Source organism: Coturnix japonica, chromosome 1 (assembly GCF_054131305.1).
Source record: "Coturnix japonica strain WE chromosome 1, WE-NBRP24, whole genome shotgun sequence".
NCBI lineage: Eukaryota > Metazoa > Chordata > Aves > Galliformes > Phasianidae > Coturnix > Coturnix japonica.
In genome coordinates this window covers 123025956-123041787 of record NC_140663.1, presented here as the reverse complement: position 1 = coordinate 123041787, position 15832 = coordinate 123025956, and the positions used below count along the sequence as shown (strand labels likewise).

Genomic DNA, 15832 nt, shown 5'->3' with positions numbered 1-15832 from the left:
CGTGGTCCACAATTTACAACTGCCACTCAGAGGCCTATCACTATCACTAAATTGTGAAAAAGCGTACATCCAATGTAAGATACTGAAATGAAAATGCCATATTTAGCACAGGTATCAGTACATCTTTACAAAGAATACCTTTAACCCTATTAAACCTGGAGGTCAATAATATTTCTTCAATAATACACTGTTGTCTCTTTCACTAATGTGCCAAGTGTGTCATCAGGAACCAGATTTACTTTTCACACACGTACCTTCACACTATTGTCACAGTCACACACACCCATCTTACCTTTGTGAACCTTAGCCTCTGAAATTTTTTTTTTTGCCAACACTCAGTTACTGCCACAGATGGATTATCTCTGCAAATACGAAAGGGTTAAAGGCAGTCCCAATCAATAGGCCTACAAGGAGAAAAAAAGGAAAAACAAGTATGCCTTACAGCATCGTTACAATGCTTTATGCACAATTCCACAACAACACTGCTTCCTTTTGGCCTTTCAGAAAGGTGCAGACCCCCCCCTCCACCAACATCTCCTAAAGAAGAAAACCACAAGACAGTGTCCTGTAAATAAAATGGCATGCAAAGCAGCATTCTTCAGCTGCAAGCACAGCTACAATTACAAATCATTCAATCTATTGTATTTAGCTTCATTTTAAAATAGACTGCACAACCAGTGTCCCACCCTGGAAAACAAAAATATTTTAATAAGGGTAATAAATCTCAGCTCTTGCCCATCCCTTAAGCATAAAAAGGCACAAAAAGCCCAAGTCATCTCAGCTACAGCAAACATGTACATTTATATATATAAGCCTTTAGGACTACATAGCCACATACCAGTGCTGTGTGTCTGAGTGTGCATTCACATATTGTTTAGGGATGATATCTTTCTGCAAGCTCCTCTGCTTTTGGCTGCCATGGAGGATGGAAGCTATCCCACTGTAGCAGTTCAGTGACTGCATTGTGTTCAAGAGCTGATCTGCCTCAAACCAGTTCCAGCCGGTTCTGGTCACCCTACATAAAAACTATGGCAACCCTCACAGAGCCGCCAATGCGTCCCCAGGAAGTGTGGAGCTCTGCTTGCCTGTATGGGGCTGACTGAGCCCCGACTCTGTCCCACCACCCCTCACTCTGTGCCCCCCTACTCCCATCTTCTCCCTCACTTACCTCCCACAATCTGGCTGAAAGCTGTTTGCATGCCTGACTGTAGCTAAGAGACAGCAATAAAAATCCTCACAGGATCTCTCTTACAGCACCAGGCAGGTTTGGCCACGGCACAGGGAGACAGCTGCTACCCAGGGCTGCTGTTCTGCTCCCCTGGCTCATGGGGGGCAGCATCACCTCTGCCCTCGTGCCCATAGCCATGGGGCAGCCATGCAGGGTCAGCTCCTGCCTGCCCTCCTCTCTGCTCTCACATCTGGGGCTGGTCAGTGGCATTCTTCCTTCTCCACACAGCATTAACTGCAGAGAATACCCACGCGTGCACCACCCTCCCCTCACAAAATCCATTTCCACAGCAGCAAGATGCCTGCAAGTCAGTTCACTGGCCCCCTCCTAGCAGCTTTGAGCTAGATGCTGAGATGTTTTGTTCTTTTCTTTTTGTTATTCAGCCTTCCTTGAGGCACTGAGCAGAATGCAGCACCCCATGCCCAATGGCCCCACAGCCACAGGAGGCCAGGGCCTACCCCAACAAAATGGCTGCTGGTCCTGTCCCAGTGCTGCATGCAGCCCTTAGGGCCAAGGCCACGGCTCCCATGGTGCGCCTGCCTATGCCCAGAGCAGTGCTGCTGCCCACATCCCTGCTTGTCCTCCTAAAGGGCCAATGGCTGCCCCACACAGCAGTGCTCACTCCACTCTGCTTTGGCTACTCACCCTCGCACTCCACAACCCATAACTGCCTTCACTATGTGCCAATCCCCATCTCACTGCTGTCTCATGGGATGGCTCTTTACGAGGTTCTCTCTCTCCTCTCAGGAGCTGCTAACTCGATGGCACTGCCGAGCCCCTCTGCAGCTGTACCTGTAACTGTGAGCATAAGTCAGTCATGACCCGCACTCCCTTCCCCGTGGAGAGCGCCGAGAGCTGGCACCTTCCCTGCATCCCTCATCTCCACCCTGCTCTGGGGAACGCCGACACGTTCTTCTTCCGCCTTAGCCCCGGCTGCTCCACGCAGACTGCCCCACGCTCGAACAACACGGGAACTCCTCCCTCGCCCTTGCCCCCGCCTGGCCCTTTCGCCCTTCAGCAGCCCTACCGAGCCTCGGGCGGGGGAGCGGCCCCGCAGCAGCGGTAAAGGAGGAAGGGGGAGAGGCAGGCAACAGATGCCGCCGCCGCGCCACCCCTGAGCCCTGGCCCCGCTGTGCAGAGACGCCGCACTCTGCGGGGCCAAGAGGTAGGCCACCCCCACAGCATGCGACATCCACCCCCATGCACACACACCTGCTGTGGTCCGGGTCCGGGGGGGGGGGGGCTGTAGCTCGTAAAGATGGGGGAAACGCTCCGTGCGATTTTCTGCGGAGCAGCTCTGGGAGCGAGCCGGGGGCGGAGAAGGCTGCGCAGCCCCAGCGCTCCGCGGTTGACCGAGAGTGGGGCGGGCGGAAGGCGCCGGATGGGTTGTGGCCCTCCGCCGCTGACACGCGCCGCAGCGCAGCGGCCATAAAAGCCACCGCGGACAGGATTGCCGCTTCGAACCGTCACGTTGGGGTCGGGACAGGCCCCATCCCTGCCGTGTCCATGGACAGCGCCAGGTTCCATGCCTCAGGGCCCTGCACAGCTGCGGCCCCCACTGGAAGGCGCCCTGGGACGCAAAGCAGCAGCTGGTGGCCTTCCCCTGCCCTCCCCGCGCTTGGTCGCCCGAGGCCTACTCCCTGTGAAATCTGGAATCGGGTAAATAGGGGACTTTCACATGAAGATTAAGTATCCTAGGCTTTGGGGAAAGTCAGAAGAAAAGGACCAGCATATACGTATTAAAAACGTTTCCAAGAAATCATTAACATATTCATTTTTTTCTGGGAACTCATTTACATGCTGTCCCTCCTACTGACGCGTGCGCAGTCCGTAGCAGGGATCTCGCTCCGGTGGTCGTTGGGATGAAGTCAGAAGTCTTCCTCAGGTTGACCTTCCTTCTTTGAACCAGCTTCTTCACTCAATCCAGTCAAAACCAGTTTCTTTGGCTACCTTTCCCTTATGTTTGCCCAGCTGCATTGTCTTGACTACAGAAATGTTGACATGTCCCACTGGTCCTTTTCTGACATTTCCCAAAGCCTAAGATACTTAATCTTCATGTGAAAGGCCCTCTATTTATCTGATTCCTACTTTCACAAGCATGACAAAGGAACAGAAGGCAGTTTGCCAAATAGTGGGAACAATTTTGCAAAAGCACCATGCTAAATTGGAAAGCTTTGATTTAAGGCTTCTGGTGTGGGTCTCTCAAAACACAGAAGTAGATAGGGTTACGATCTATGATACAGAAACATAGGACAAAGCAGGAGTAAGGCTGTGGAATGCAGCTACATGCTCTGACCCTGTAGCTAAAGACCTTTAGGGGCCCTGGAGATCTGTTTTTGAGTCGCTAAAAAAACATGCGGAATACACCATGACAATAGAGCCCACCAATCCACCAATATTAGGGGCCGCTGTAAACAACTACTATGATGAGGACAATGACCCTTTAGAACCCCCTTTAGAACGCAAACTAGTGAGCCTTAGGAAGGAACCAGACTTACATCCCCCCCAAGCCACGTGAAGTTTGGCATGAGATCTACAAAGAAGTGGAGCAGGAGGGGAACTCTGACATGGTTCAGAGACTGCACTGGGCTCTTGCCTGCCCTGTGTTTACAGTTTTTGAACTTGGGTTTGGCTCCCCCTATACTGGTAATCTGTTGAACTCTGTTACAAAAAGTTGCACCTAGTCCTCTTGATTGCAAGACCTTAGCACAATTGACAAGTACTGAATGCATGATGTGAATGGGCTTTTGGAGAGAATCTGCACAACAAAAGGCTCTGGAGTGGAAACTATTAGAGGTCAGAAATTCTCAGTAGAGTGCATAGACCCTGAGCTTGTAGCTCATCCAACACAGCTAAACCTTGTAGTTTTGGCAGTTGCTCAGTGTTCCAGAAAATTATGCTTCGGAGGAGGAACACAGCTGAAAGTGGTGAAGATACATTGTCTGTGTGATAGGTAAGGGTTAAGTTTGTTAGTCAAATCGAAACTCAGTGGTGCTTTCTCAGGTGTCCGGGAATGTAAACACTGTTGTAAAATGTAAATCGTATTGTAAACATGGGAAACTAAGAAGCTGCAGGCATGGCAAACTGCACATTGCCAGGGCACATAAGCTGCTAGAAAACAACCAGAGAATAAAAGAAAAGACTGCTGACTTTCATCCCCACAACCATCAGGAGACAAGAAAGCGCATCCCCCGCAACAACCTATGACCTCAGCAATAACCTGTGCAGCCACAAGAATGACTGGAATTTATACAAGAGATAAGAATTGTATAAATGCAGAACTAATCCTTTGTTCAAATTGCGACCTTGGCGGAGTATAGACTCCCCTCGGTGCCCAGCGCTGTTTTGCTCACTTTACTGACTTGCGGAATAAAACTCTATAATCCAGAGATGGGTTATAAAGCAGGTATGTTTATTCCAGCGCCGGGTGCAAGGGGGATAGCTCCACCAAACTTGCACACCGACTTGTAAAATCGTGACACAGATATAGGTACATTTAATACATAGTCAGTGATTTCTCGGAATTCTAATACATAGTCAGTAGTTCTCGGAATTCTGATACACATTCAGTAGTTCTTTAGCATGCAGACCCCCTCTTGTTCTTATCAGGGGGAATGCAACTCCTCTTCTGCTGTTTACAATATCTATTCTCCTCCTTGCCTGATGTCGTCTGTGAGGTCTCACTCCTTATCTGCATCCTCGTCCCCATATCTTGTTTCAGTTTCAAATGTTTGTCTAAGATCTTTTATCTCCTTGATTGTCTTAACTGCAGGGTTTTTAGGAAGATTTTCTACCCCTTTTTAAGCTCTTCCCTATCCTGGACATTCTGGGTATTTTCAAGGAGTGTATATGTCCAGCCTCAATAGGCAGCTGTCCACCATACATCATTCCATACACTACAAGAGTCCCTTATTCATATCAAAACTATCAGTTGGTCCTTCCCCTGCATTATTGTCAAATTTTACATTTTCCAGATAATTATCAGGATAACGAATGGGTGCATCAGTAAAAACTCATTGTTACAACATCGAAAATTTTTGTGAGCATTAGTTCTATATGGGTTATAATACTCTTCCACTTACATATACTGACTTGCGGAATCAAACTCTATAATCCAGAGATGGGTTATAAAGCAGGTATGTTTATTCCAGCGTTGTGCAGCGCCGGGTGCAAGGGGGATAGCTCCTCCAAACTTGCACACCGACTTGTAAAACCGTGATCCCGTAATTCTGATACACATTCTTTATCATGCAGACCCCCTCTTGTTGTCGCCCATCTCGTCAGGTAGATGCAACTCCTCTTTTGATATTTACAACACCTAATCCCCTCCTCGCCAGGTGTCTCAGGGAGTTCTCACTCCTTGTCTGCATCCTTCCTGCTCTCCCAGACCCACTGTCTCCATTCCTTGTTATTCTAACTAACTAAATCATTTTCTGTAAACTACCTTTAACTATCCCCTTGTAGCCCCTCTTTATTCTGAATTCCAGCAGAGCATCTGTTTTCTGCTTCACTGTTCAATACAATTCATTTACCTATTCGAGGAGAAGTTAAAGGTTAGTTAAAATAATAAAAAATATATATATGCATATATATGCATATAAAAAACTTTTCATGATTTCCTTCTAATTCTTATCTTTTAAAGGTTTTTCTGTGGCAACAGTTCCCATGCCTCAGGGCTAGTGGATGCCTTTACCAGTGTGTCATAAGTCCATCCTTTCTCGGCTGTCCTCACAGCTGTTTCGGTCATTAGAAGTACTTGGAATGGTCCTTCCCAGTCACGTTGCAGCTTTGTCTCCTTCCCAGTCTGTCCCCGGCTTGAAATAGGTGAACTGGAAGTTTAATAGTCCTTGGATCCTGGTCAGTAGCAGTTACTGCATATCCTGCCTTACAGTCTCCTTGTAGCTGTTGGTAAAGCAGTCATCTTCTGCATCTTGTAAGGGTTTGTCCTTCAGGTCCGAATGACTGGCTGCAATGTGCAGCTTCAGTTGTTTCAAAGCAGTCAGGAGATACTGGTTCTCCAGGAGTTCCGCTAAGGGAAGATACTGGATTGACAATGTTAGTTACAGTTATTTCTACATCATCCTGTTCTACCAGGATGGGCCTGGTATTTCGGGAATCTTTGGGGTGAGAGCCAATGTCCCCCTTTTGCCTCCAATACAAAAAACACTGCATGAGATATTAAAACTGGTATCCTTTGGCCCAATGTAGATTTACAGGCTTCTAGAACATTGAGCACCAGTGCAGTCACCACCCTCAGGCACCCTGGCCATCCCTTACTCACTTCCTTGGCAATTTGTGGCTCAGGGGTTTGGCAGATGGCTTCCCCCCCTGGCAGTCCTTAAGGTTCAAAGTCCAGCTGTAATCTCCCAAATATGTCACTTGCTGTTGAGTTATTTGTGCTTTCTGTAAACCAAGAAACTCAGCAAACTCACAGACCATTGCACAGTTCTCTTTTGTCGCTGTGGCATCCACGTGCTGCAGTGAAGTTCCACCCTGGGATGGAGGATCCCAGGTCTCAGGCTCGCGAGCTGACCAGTTCTCAAAATCATTAATCTGTTCTCACAACCCTGGGTAACACTGTCCTGGTTAACTGAGTCTCTTCTCCCCGTATTGGCCAAACCAGGCAGAAGAAACATCCTTCAAATCCAAAAGGTAAACTCCACCTATTCATTCCTTAACTAGGTTAATAAAGTGCATGGATTTGCCACCACTGAGTGTATCCATTCAACAATTCTATTACTTGCTCTCAAGTCTTGTACCAAACTACAGCACTTGCTATCAAAAATTTTTGCAAAATTGGAGTCCAAACTCCAAGAAGTTATCTATTATTTCTTCTATCCTTCTACAGTTACATATCCTTATATTATAGGGCACCGCTTTACCCTGACTGGGCAACCTCTTGCTTTTAACTTCTATTCAGGGCTTCATGTGTGGCCCTGATGCCCACACCCCTAAGTGTATCATATTTGATATTGCTGTGACTCCTGGGGTACAACATTTTTTTCCCCTTTTGTGTTAAAGTCAGACTTGCAGTTTTTAATCAGTCAATATTGTTGGACCCTTAGCTCCAGTTTTATTAAATTTCTTGCCAGAGTAACCTGGCAGGTACAAGAATTCCTGTATTCCTACTTAGGTTATATTTAGTTAATCCAAAAAACGTAAACCTTTTCTTGTTGGGCAGTAGCTTCTACTACTGTTACAAAACCATCTATGAGTAGTAAGAAGCACCCATATCCACCAGAAAATAAACCTCTTTATCCTGCTTCCCTAGGTGCAATTTCCCGTTGCAGTTTGCACACTGCTTTCCTTCCAGTGGGGTGGAGCCCTCCCCGGGTACTTCAAGCCCCCACTCCCCCAACCTCTTTTCATTCCTGATATCTCTGTTATACCTTGCCAGTCCTTGCCTCCTTCAGCCTGTGTCTGTTCTAAACTTTCTCACTTTCCAAACTCTCATCATTACATAAACTACTAACATCCTATTTCAGTTTCATCTCCTCCTCTCCAGAGGTGTCCAGTGCTAACACTGGAATTTCAGGTTTCCCAGACCTCTGCACATGAAGGCTGTTCTCACTTCCAGTGCCCTGGCCTCTCCACCTCCCCCTTTCCACCTCCCCCTTTGTGGTTTACAGCAGCAGTCTCTTTCTGTCCCTCTCTCTCTCTCTCCCCAAGAGTTCTTGTGGGGGGGGGGGGGAAACAGTGCAGGGGGGTTGCTCTCATACCAGCGCAGAAACTCACTTTCTCTTTAACCCTTTTTCCTTTGTAAACTCTTTGTACCCTCCATTACACTTCCACATACCCTCAATTATATTATTAACAAGTACACTTTCTTATACCATCAAAGATGTTTGTCCCATTCCCTTCCGAACCCACAGATCAAACAATACAGTTCTTCAGTTTCCACAAACACCCTTAGTACCATATAACTTTCCTTTAGCAATCCATAGCATTCAGTTCCTTGGGCTGTTCCAACCTTAATTTTATGGCCTTATTTCATGTTTTTCTCGATTCCCAATTTCATCTTTATTCCCTAGTTTTAATTCAGGATTCTCAAGAAGTGGTACTGTCATCCAGGTTCCTATTATCTTTACTGCCTCATTTGTTAATTTGAGTCCTGACACCTTATGGGACAACAATGAATGAGCTGCTCCCATGTCAACTAAAACCACAGCTTCTTCCCCCTTGGGTCCCACTTTTATATTTACCAGGGGCTCCTGGTGGGTCCAAAATTTTCAGAGCCCCAGAAATTGATCTAATTGTTCTGCTACTCTTACTCTTATTTAATTGATCCTCAATTAAAGATTTTATTTTCTTCTTAAAATTTCTAATTTCTCCACTAGTGAGTGGCGAATTTACATAGCATACTTGTCCTTGTCCCAGTGGATCCTCCCATAAGGGGTGCACTGAGGTGCCAGTACAGCTAACGTCTCGGAAAGAAAAGTTTTTGCTATCCCTTTCACATCATTTTAATTCTCTCCCGAGCCCAGCATGCCCCCCTTTTCTGTGAAATGACCCTATGTGCTTTACCATTTCCTCTTACTGGGGCAGTGCCTGTCTCCCTTTGTGCTACATTGGGGTTATATGGGGGGGAGATTCTCAGGAGGGTCTCATTGATTTGTTCCTTCTTCTAATTCCTCTCCTTCCTGGTCCGGGCCTTTTTCATTTTACTAATAACAGGCTGATTTCTTGTATCCAACAGGCAGCATATTCTGATTCCTCTTTCAAAAAGGGGTTTTGTTCTTTACATATAAATTCGAGATCTGACAAACCCAACCTTCATCAGATCCATATTTTGGCCAAATATTTTCCCTGTAGTGGCTCTCTAGGCTATATCTGACACAATATTTAAACATCTTTTCCCTATCCTTTTTCCTGGTTTTGGGATCATTTTAACCCGTCCTCCAACTCATACACTAACCACCAATGGTTACATTATTTGATGAGGGTGTTCTTGCTTAGAGTCCCTCCCGGTTCCCCAGCAATATCACTCCAATATGCTAATATACTTCCTAAGAGATTTTCTTAGGTATCTCTTTCCCTTATGTTCGTACACACACGAGCAGGGGGAACAATGATTCAAAACAAATTTTGTAAAGTTAACATGTAATAGCGAAGGTAACACAACCCTATTGTTTCTCTAATCTGGATCATTATCACACTTAAACCGCGGTATTTTTCTACAACAAAAGCAACAGGGTCTCGATACTAATTGTGGTTTGCCTTTTGTGGGCTTTTTCCACCACCCGACTCCTTATGCACTTCACTAGTATGTGCGTTACAATTGCCACAGTACTAACAACAATTAATAAGACAAAAACATCGTAACATATACAAAAACATTGTAACATATAGAACATAGAGGCCTTTCGCTTTGTCCGTCCCCGGCCGTTTCCCTCGCGGGAGGACGGAACCGCGGGTCGGGACTCCACACTCGCCCCGCAGCTGGGATGCATCTCGCTCACAAACACACTCACACAGACTGCACAAGACCGGTCTTTACATAGTTCAAGGTACAACATTTCTCAGAAAATTTCAAAGTTGATGGTTCAACAGTTAGTTCAAATGTACAGTAACAAGCGCTAATAAGAGATGTTAATAATGGCCAAATACACAACAATTCCTGCTAATACATCTAGGAAAGCCCAGGTTTACACTGACAGAGTATCCACTATGCTTTGTCACCAACCAACCCCTTAAGGGGGAGCAAAAATAGCTCTCCTCGTGCACGCATGATAATCCCGGTGGGACTCGAACCCACAGCTGAGACTGCCTTAGTGGGACCCAAACCCACAATTAGAACAGCTCAGACCGCTTCAGTGGGACTTAAACCCACAATTGAAACGGCTCAGAGACGCTTCAGTGGGACACGAACCCACGATCTACACGGCCTCTGAACATGATTACACAACCAACCACCTGGGCCCTTTACCAAAGGGGAGAGCTTGACAGCTCACACCTCCCACGTAGGACGTCTCTTCACGACTTACGGATTCCCCTGTACCCATTAAACATACCTTATCCGCCGATAGAGGGTCCTTGTCTGCTTCCGCAGTGATCAGATGAAGGAAGGGAGTCCTTCCGAGAAATCTCGGGGCGCACCAAAGGTGTCCCCCCTCTCAGCCGGTCCTGCAGCCGAACAGAGAGAGTCCCATCTGGGGTGCCAAAATGACTTGCGTAATAAAACTCTGTAATCCAGAGATGGGTTATAAAGCAGGTATGTTTATTCCAGCGCCAGGTGCAAGGGGGATAGCTCCACCAAACTTGCACACCGACTTGTAAAATCATGACACAGATATAGGTACATTTAATACATAGTCAATGATTTCTTGGAATTCTAATACATAGTCAGTGATTTCTCGGACTTCTAATACATAGTCAATAGTTCTCGGAATTCTGATACATATTCAGTAGTTCTTTAGCATGCAGACCCCCTCTTGTTCTTATCAGGGGGAATGCAACTCCTCTTCTGCTATTCACAATATCTATTCTCCTCCTTGCCTGATGTCGTCTGTGAGGTCTCAGTCCTTATCTGCATCCTCCCTGCTCTCCCAGGCCCCTTGTTTCTTTTACTTGTTACCTTTAAGTTTCCTTTACTTGTTTCTATAAACTACCTTTAACTATCCCCCTTTTAGCCCCCCTTTATTCCGAATTTCAGCAGAGCATCTGCTTCCTGCTTCACTGTTCATTACCACCTTGCTTAATTGAATAAAGCTATCCCTTTATGTATCACAGTAGACTTTGTCTGGTATTGTCACGGGAATCTATAACAATTTGGTGCCATGACTCGTTTCCAGACTCCTTTGCTGTGGGATTCCCTCGCAATGGGAGGCGCCCTGCCCACAGTATCGGGCAGCCTTGAGCTGGGGGTATCCCACTGAAAATACTGGATCTCCGAACCCCTCTAAATTTGGAAAGGGAGGAAAAGAACCTGCAGAACCCCATAATCATTTGTGCACTAAGACCGAACGAAGACTCAGGATTGAGTAAGTATTGCATGGATCCATCTGGTCGGGGTTGGTTATCCTGGGGTGCGCCTGTGTGAGAGGTCTCTGAGAGGCCAAGCGAGAGCGGAGCCTTCAGTAGTGTGGTTCTCCTAGCCCGAGAGGGATCAAGCCACGACCAAGGGGAGCGCATGTGTGTGTGTAAGAAGGTGCCCCAGAAGATAGGACAGGGGAAAAGCAAGGCCCCTCTACCCATGGACGGCAAGGGAAATTTGCCTGACATACTGCCAGAAAGTTCGTTTGGGCTGTTGGAAATATCCTCAATAATTTTTGGTCAGGACGGTATCTCTGATAAAAGCAGTTTTTATTCGTGATTGCAATGGTGGGTGCCCTGATGGCAGAAGCGCACCTATGGACGCGATGTTACAGTTTTTATACCTCGTCTCCCATACATTTTCCCCTCCCGTTTCCCCTTTGATTGGGTATTCCAGGTTACAATTTTACCCGAGGTTTGCATTTGTTAATTACATTCTGACATTTGTTAATTCTCGTGCTATCTTGTGTCAGTCAGTCACCATCCTGCTGTTTTTGTTTCCAAGATGTCTAGGTACTCTTATCATACTGATGTGTTGATTTCCTTCAAAGCTTCTTCCATTCTGTCCCAGAGACCATCGTTAAACAAAGAGCCTGGGGAGGGTGATTCCAGTCCTTCCCCATATCTCTTCAGGCACATCCTTAGGTATGTCATGACTCGTATGTTTTTACAGTGTATACAACAAAACATTAATACATACATTGTTGCTAGTTTATACAGGCATATTGTTAATTATTTTAACTTCTCTTCTTTGTATTCTTTATTACTCAGGTCTTATTTATCCAGCACCAAAAACCAGTAGTTCTATTTCAGACAGCTGGACAGACAGGAGCTGCAGTCTTTGTACCTATGACTTCTACCTAATAACTACAAATTGCTTCACTTATATAATGAGACCTTGAAATAAAATATTCTTATCTTGTTTTAAATGCAGAAACAACATTTGATTCCCACAGGGCTAATGATCAAATATTGGAGGGGCTCTCCCCATAGAAAAGGGAAAAGTAAAGAGAAAATGGTATACTACTGTATGGAGATCTGGGGAGGGAAACCCCTAAGAAATCCCCATATAATGTGGCCAGTATTTGGCTCATTTGAAGACTGGTGAACAGTGAAGCAAGAAGCAGAGGCTCTGCTGGAATTTAGAACAAAGGGTGGCTAGAGGGAGATAGTTAAATGTATTTTTTAGGTGGGAAAAGGAATGATCTAGTTAGTTAGAATAACAAAGAATGGTGACAGTGGGTCTGGGAGAGTAGGAAGGAAGCAGATAAGGAGTGAGATCTCCCTGAGACACCTGGCCAGGAGGGGATTAGAAGTTTAAATATCAGAAGAGGAGTTGCATCTCCCTGATAAGATGGGCGATAACAAGAGGGGGGTCTGCATGCTAAAGAACTATTGAATATGTATCAGAATTCCGAGAACTCATTGACTATGTATTAGATGTACCTATATCTATGTCACGATTTTACAAGTCGGTGTGCAAGTTTGGTTGGAGCTATCCCCCTTGCACCCGGTGATGCGCAATGCTGCAATAAACATACCTGCTTTATAACCAATCTCTGGATTATAGAGTTTGATTCCGCAAGTCACTGGATATGTTAAGAATTGAATCTATGGGAAAATAATAAACCCCAAGTGGACTCTGAGGAATCTGAATATGCCACTCTCTGGATTGTGCAGTCACAGGAGCAGGCCTTTTTATTTAATCTTGAAGGAAAGGGAAAACAAAAATCTGAGGAGGAGGAGTGAGAATACCTTTGGCCACCCTGTGGGAATCAAATGTTGTTTCTGCATTTAGAATAAGATAAAAATATTTTATTTCAATGTCTAATTATTTAATTGAAGCAATTTGTAGTTATTAGGTAGAAGTCACAGGTACAAAGACTGCAGCTCCTGTCTGCCCAGCTGTCTAAAATAGAACTACTGGTTTTTGGTGCTGGACAAATAAGACCTGAGTAATAAAGGATCCAAAGAGGAGAAGTTAAAATAATTAACAATATGCCTGTATAAACTAGCAACAATGTATGTTTTAGTGTTTTGTTGTACGCATTGTAAAAATACCTAAGGATGTGCCTGAAGAGATATCGGGAAGGACTGGAATCACACACCCCCCCCCCCCCCCCCCTTCCCCGGCTCTTTGTTTAACAAAGGCCTCTAGGACAGAATGGAAGAAGCTTTGAAGGGAATCAACATATCAATACAATAAGAGTACCGAGACATCTTGGAAACAGAAACAGCGGGATGGCGACTGACTATCACAAGATAACGCGGGAATCAACAAATGTCGGAATGTAATAAAATTGTAACCTGGAATACCCAATCAAAGGGGAAACAGGAGGGGAAAACATACAACATGTCCATAGGTGCGCTTCTGCAATCGCGAATAAAAACTGCTTTTATCAGAGATACCGTCCTGACCAAAAATTATTGAGGATATTTCCAACAATTTGGGGGCTCGTCCGGGATTCATTATCGCTTCTTGGGGTGTTCCCCACTGCACTAGACAGGATAAGTGCACTCCGCTGATTTTAGCGGTCCTGTCTGGGTGGTGAGGTGACTTCTCAGGACAGCCGATAGGAAACCGAGATTGTTACATAAAGGACGGACTCTGTGAAGGCCAAGGGGCTAGGCTGGCACAGGTGTTAACCCTTGCAGACCCGGAAAATTCGTGCACGGATCAAGGTAAGGGAATTTAATTCTTATCTTGGGTTGAGACTCTTGAGTGTGTGTGGCTGAGACGCACTTCTAGTGCGAAGTGAGTGCGGAGTCCCAATCCGCGGTTCCGTTGTCCCGCGAGGGGCACGGCCGGAGACGGACGAAGCGGTTGTGGTGCTGAAAGCGAGAGTTTCGGGAGGGAGCTGTTGGTGTACGGTACCCTGCGCACTTGACGAAGTGCCAGCAGTACACCCCTATTTAATCCCAGAGACGGAGCGGGTGCTCCGGAGGGATTGGGCCCAAAAATCCGAGAATCGGAGTGTGGGAGCCTGTGAGCTGGGTAGTTCACAGTAGCACTCCGGAGGGATGGGTAATAAGAGCTCCGTATAACAGGGTAAAAGGGTCCCTAACACTGTGCCCAAAGATAGCCCCTTGGGAAAGATACTAGACCGGTCTTGTGCAGTCTGTGTGAGTGTGGTTGTGAGTGAGACGCAGCACAGCTGCAGGGCGAGTGCGGAGTCCCGACCCGCGGTTCCGTCCTCCCGCAAGGGAAACGGCCGGGGACGGACGAAGCGAAACACCTCTATGTTCTATATGTTGCGATGTTTTTGTATTTGTTACGATGTTTTTGACTTATTAATTGTTGTTAGTATTGTGGCAATTGTAACGCACATATTAGTGAAGTGCATATGGAGTCGGGTGGGGGAAAAAGCCCACAAAAGGCAAACCACAATTAGTATCGAGACCCTGTTGCTTTTGTTGTAGAAAATACCGCGGTTTAAATGTGATAATGATCCAGATTAGAGAACCAATAGGGTTGTGTTACCTCTGCTTTAACATGTTAACTTTACGAAATTTGTTTTTGAACCATTGTTCCCCCTCCTCGTGTGTGTACGAACATAAGGGAAAGAGATACCTAAGAAAGTCTCTTAGGATGTATATTGGCATATTGGAGGGATATTGCTGGGGAACCAGGAGGGACTCTAAGCAAGAACACCCTCATCAAATAATGTAACCATTGGTGGTTAGTGTATGAGTTGGAGGACGGGTTAAAATGATCCCAAAACCAGGAAAAAGGATAAGGAAAAGATGTTTAAATATTGTGTCAGATATGGCCTAGAGAGCCACTACAGGGAAAATCAATATTTGGCCAAAATACGGATCTGATGAACGTTGGGTTTGTCAGATCTCGAATTTATATGTAAAGAACAAAACCTCTTTTCAAAGGAGGTATCAGAATATGCTGCCTGTTGGATACAAGAAATCAGCCTGTTATTAGTAAAAAGAAAAAGGCCTGGACCAGGAAGGAGAGGAATTAGAAAAAGGAACTAATCAATGGGACCCTCCTGAGAATCTCCCCCCCCATATAACCCCAATGTAGCACAAAGGGAGACAGGCACTGCCCCAGTAAGAGGAAATGGTAAAGCACACAGGGACATTTCACAGAAAAGGGGGGGGAATGCTGGGCTCAGGAGAGAATTAAAGCAATGTAAAAGGGACATAAAAATTTCTCCTTTCCCAGACACTAGCTGTACCAGCACCTCGGTGTACCCCTTATGGGAGGTCCCACTGGGACAAGGACAAATATGCTATGTAAACTCACCACTCACTTGTGGAGAAATTAGAAATTTTAAGAAGGAAATGAAATCTTTAATTGAAGATCCTATAAGAGTAGCAGAACAATTAGATCAATTTCTGGGGCTTTCAAAACTTTGGTCCCACCAGGAGCCCCTGGTAAATATAAAAGTGGGACCTGAAGGGGAAGAAGTTGTGGATTTAGTTGATACTGGGACAGTTCATTCATCACAGGCCCATAAGGTGTAAGGACTCAAATTAACAAATGAGGCCTTAAAGATAACAGGGGTAGAGAGAACCGGGAGAAGTTAAAATAATTAACAATATGCCTGTATAAACTAG

At 45.7% G+C, this 15832-nt stretch overlaps 1 protein-coding gene and 1 long non-coding RNA gene across 14 annotated transcripts in view; one reads left to right on the top strand and one right to left on the bottom strand.

The window, feature by feature from the left end:
* Positions 1-2932, bottom strand: part of LOC146762692 (zinc finger protein 532-like) — a 105815-nt gene extending 102883 nt beyond the window's left edge. For 6 of the 13 annotated variants that reach the window (XM_085533852.1, XM_085533838.1, XM_085533860.1 and 3 more), the window contains exons 1-2: positions 1874-2012; positions 293-404 (exon numbers count right to left, since the gene is read on the bottom strand). The gene's annotated coding sequence lies outside the window, so the exon portion shown is untranslated. Of the gene's footprint in view, positions 1-292; positions 405-838; positions 2178-2440 lie in introns of those variants that run through there. The other 7 variants (XM_085533789.1, XM_085533878.1, XM_085533829.1 and 4 more) reach the window with 5 other exon arrangements.
* On the top strand, positions 2255-13377 carry LOC146762691 (uncharacterized). Its single transcript, XR_014941375.1, has 4 exons — positions 2255-2393; positions 11020-11208; positions 11766-11905; positions 12032-13377. It is a non-coding gene; the product is annotated as an uncharacterized LOC146762691 (long non-coding RNA).
* Positions 13378-15832: the final 2455 nt, after the last annotated feature.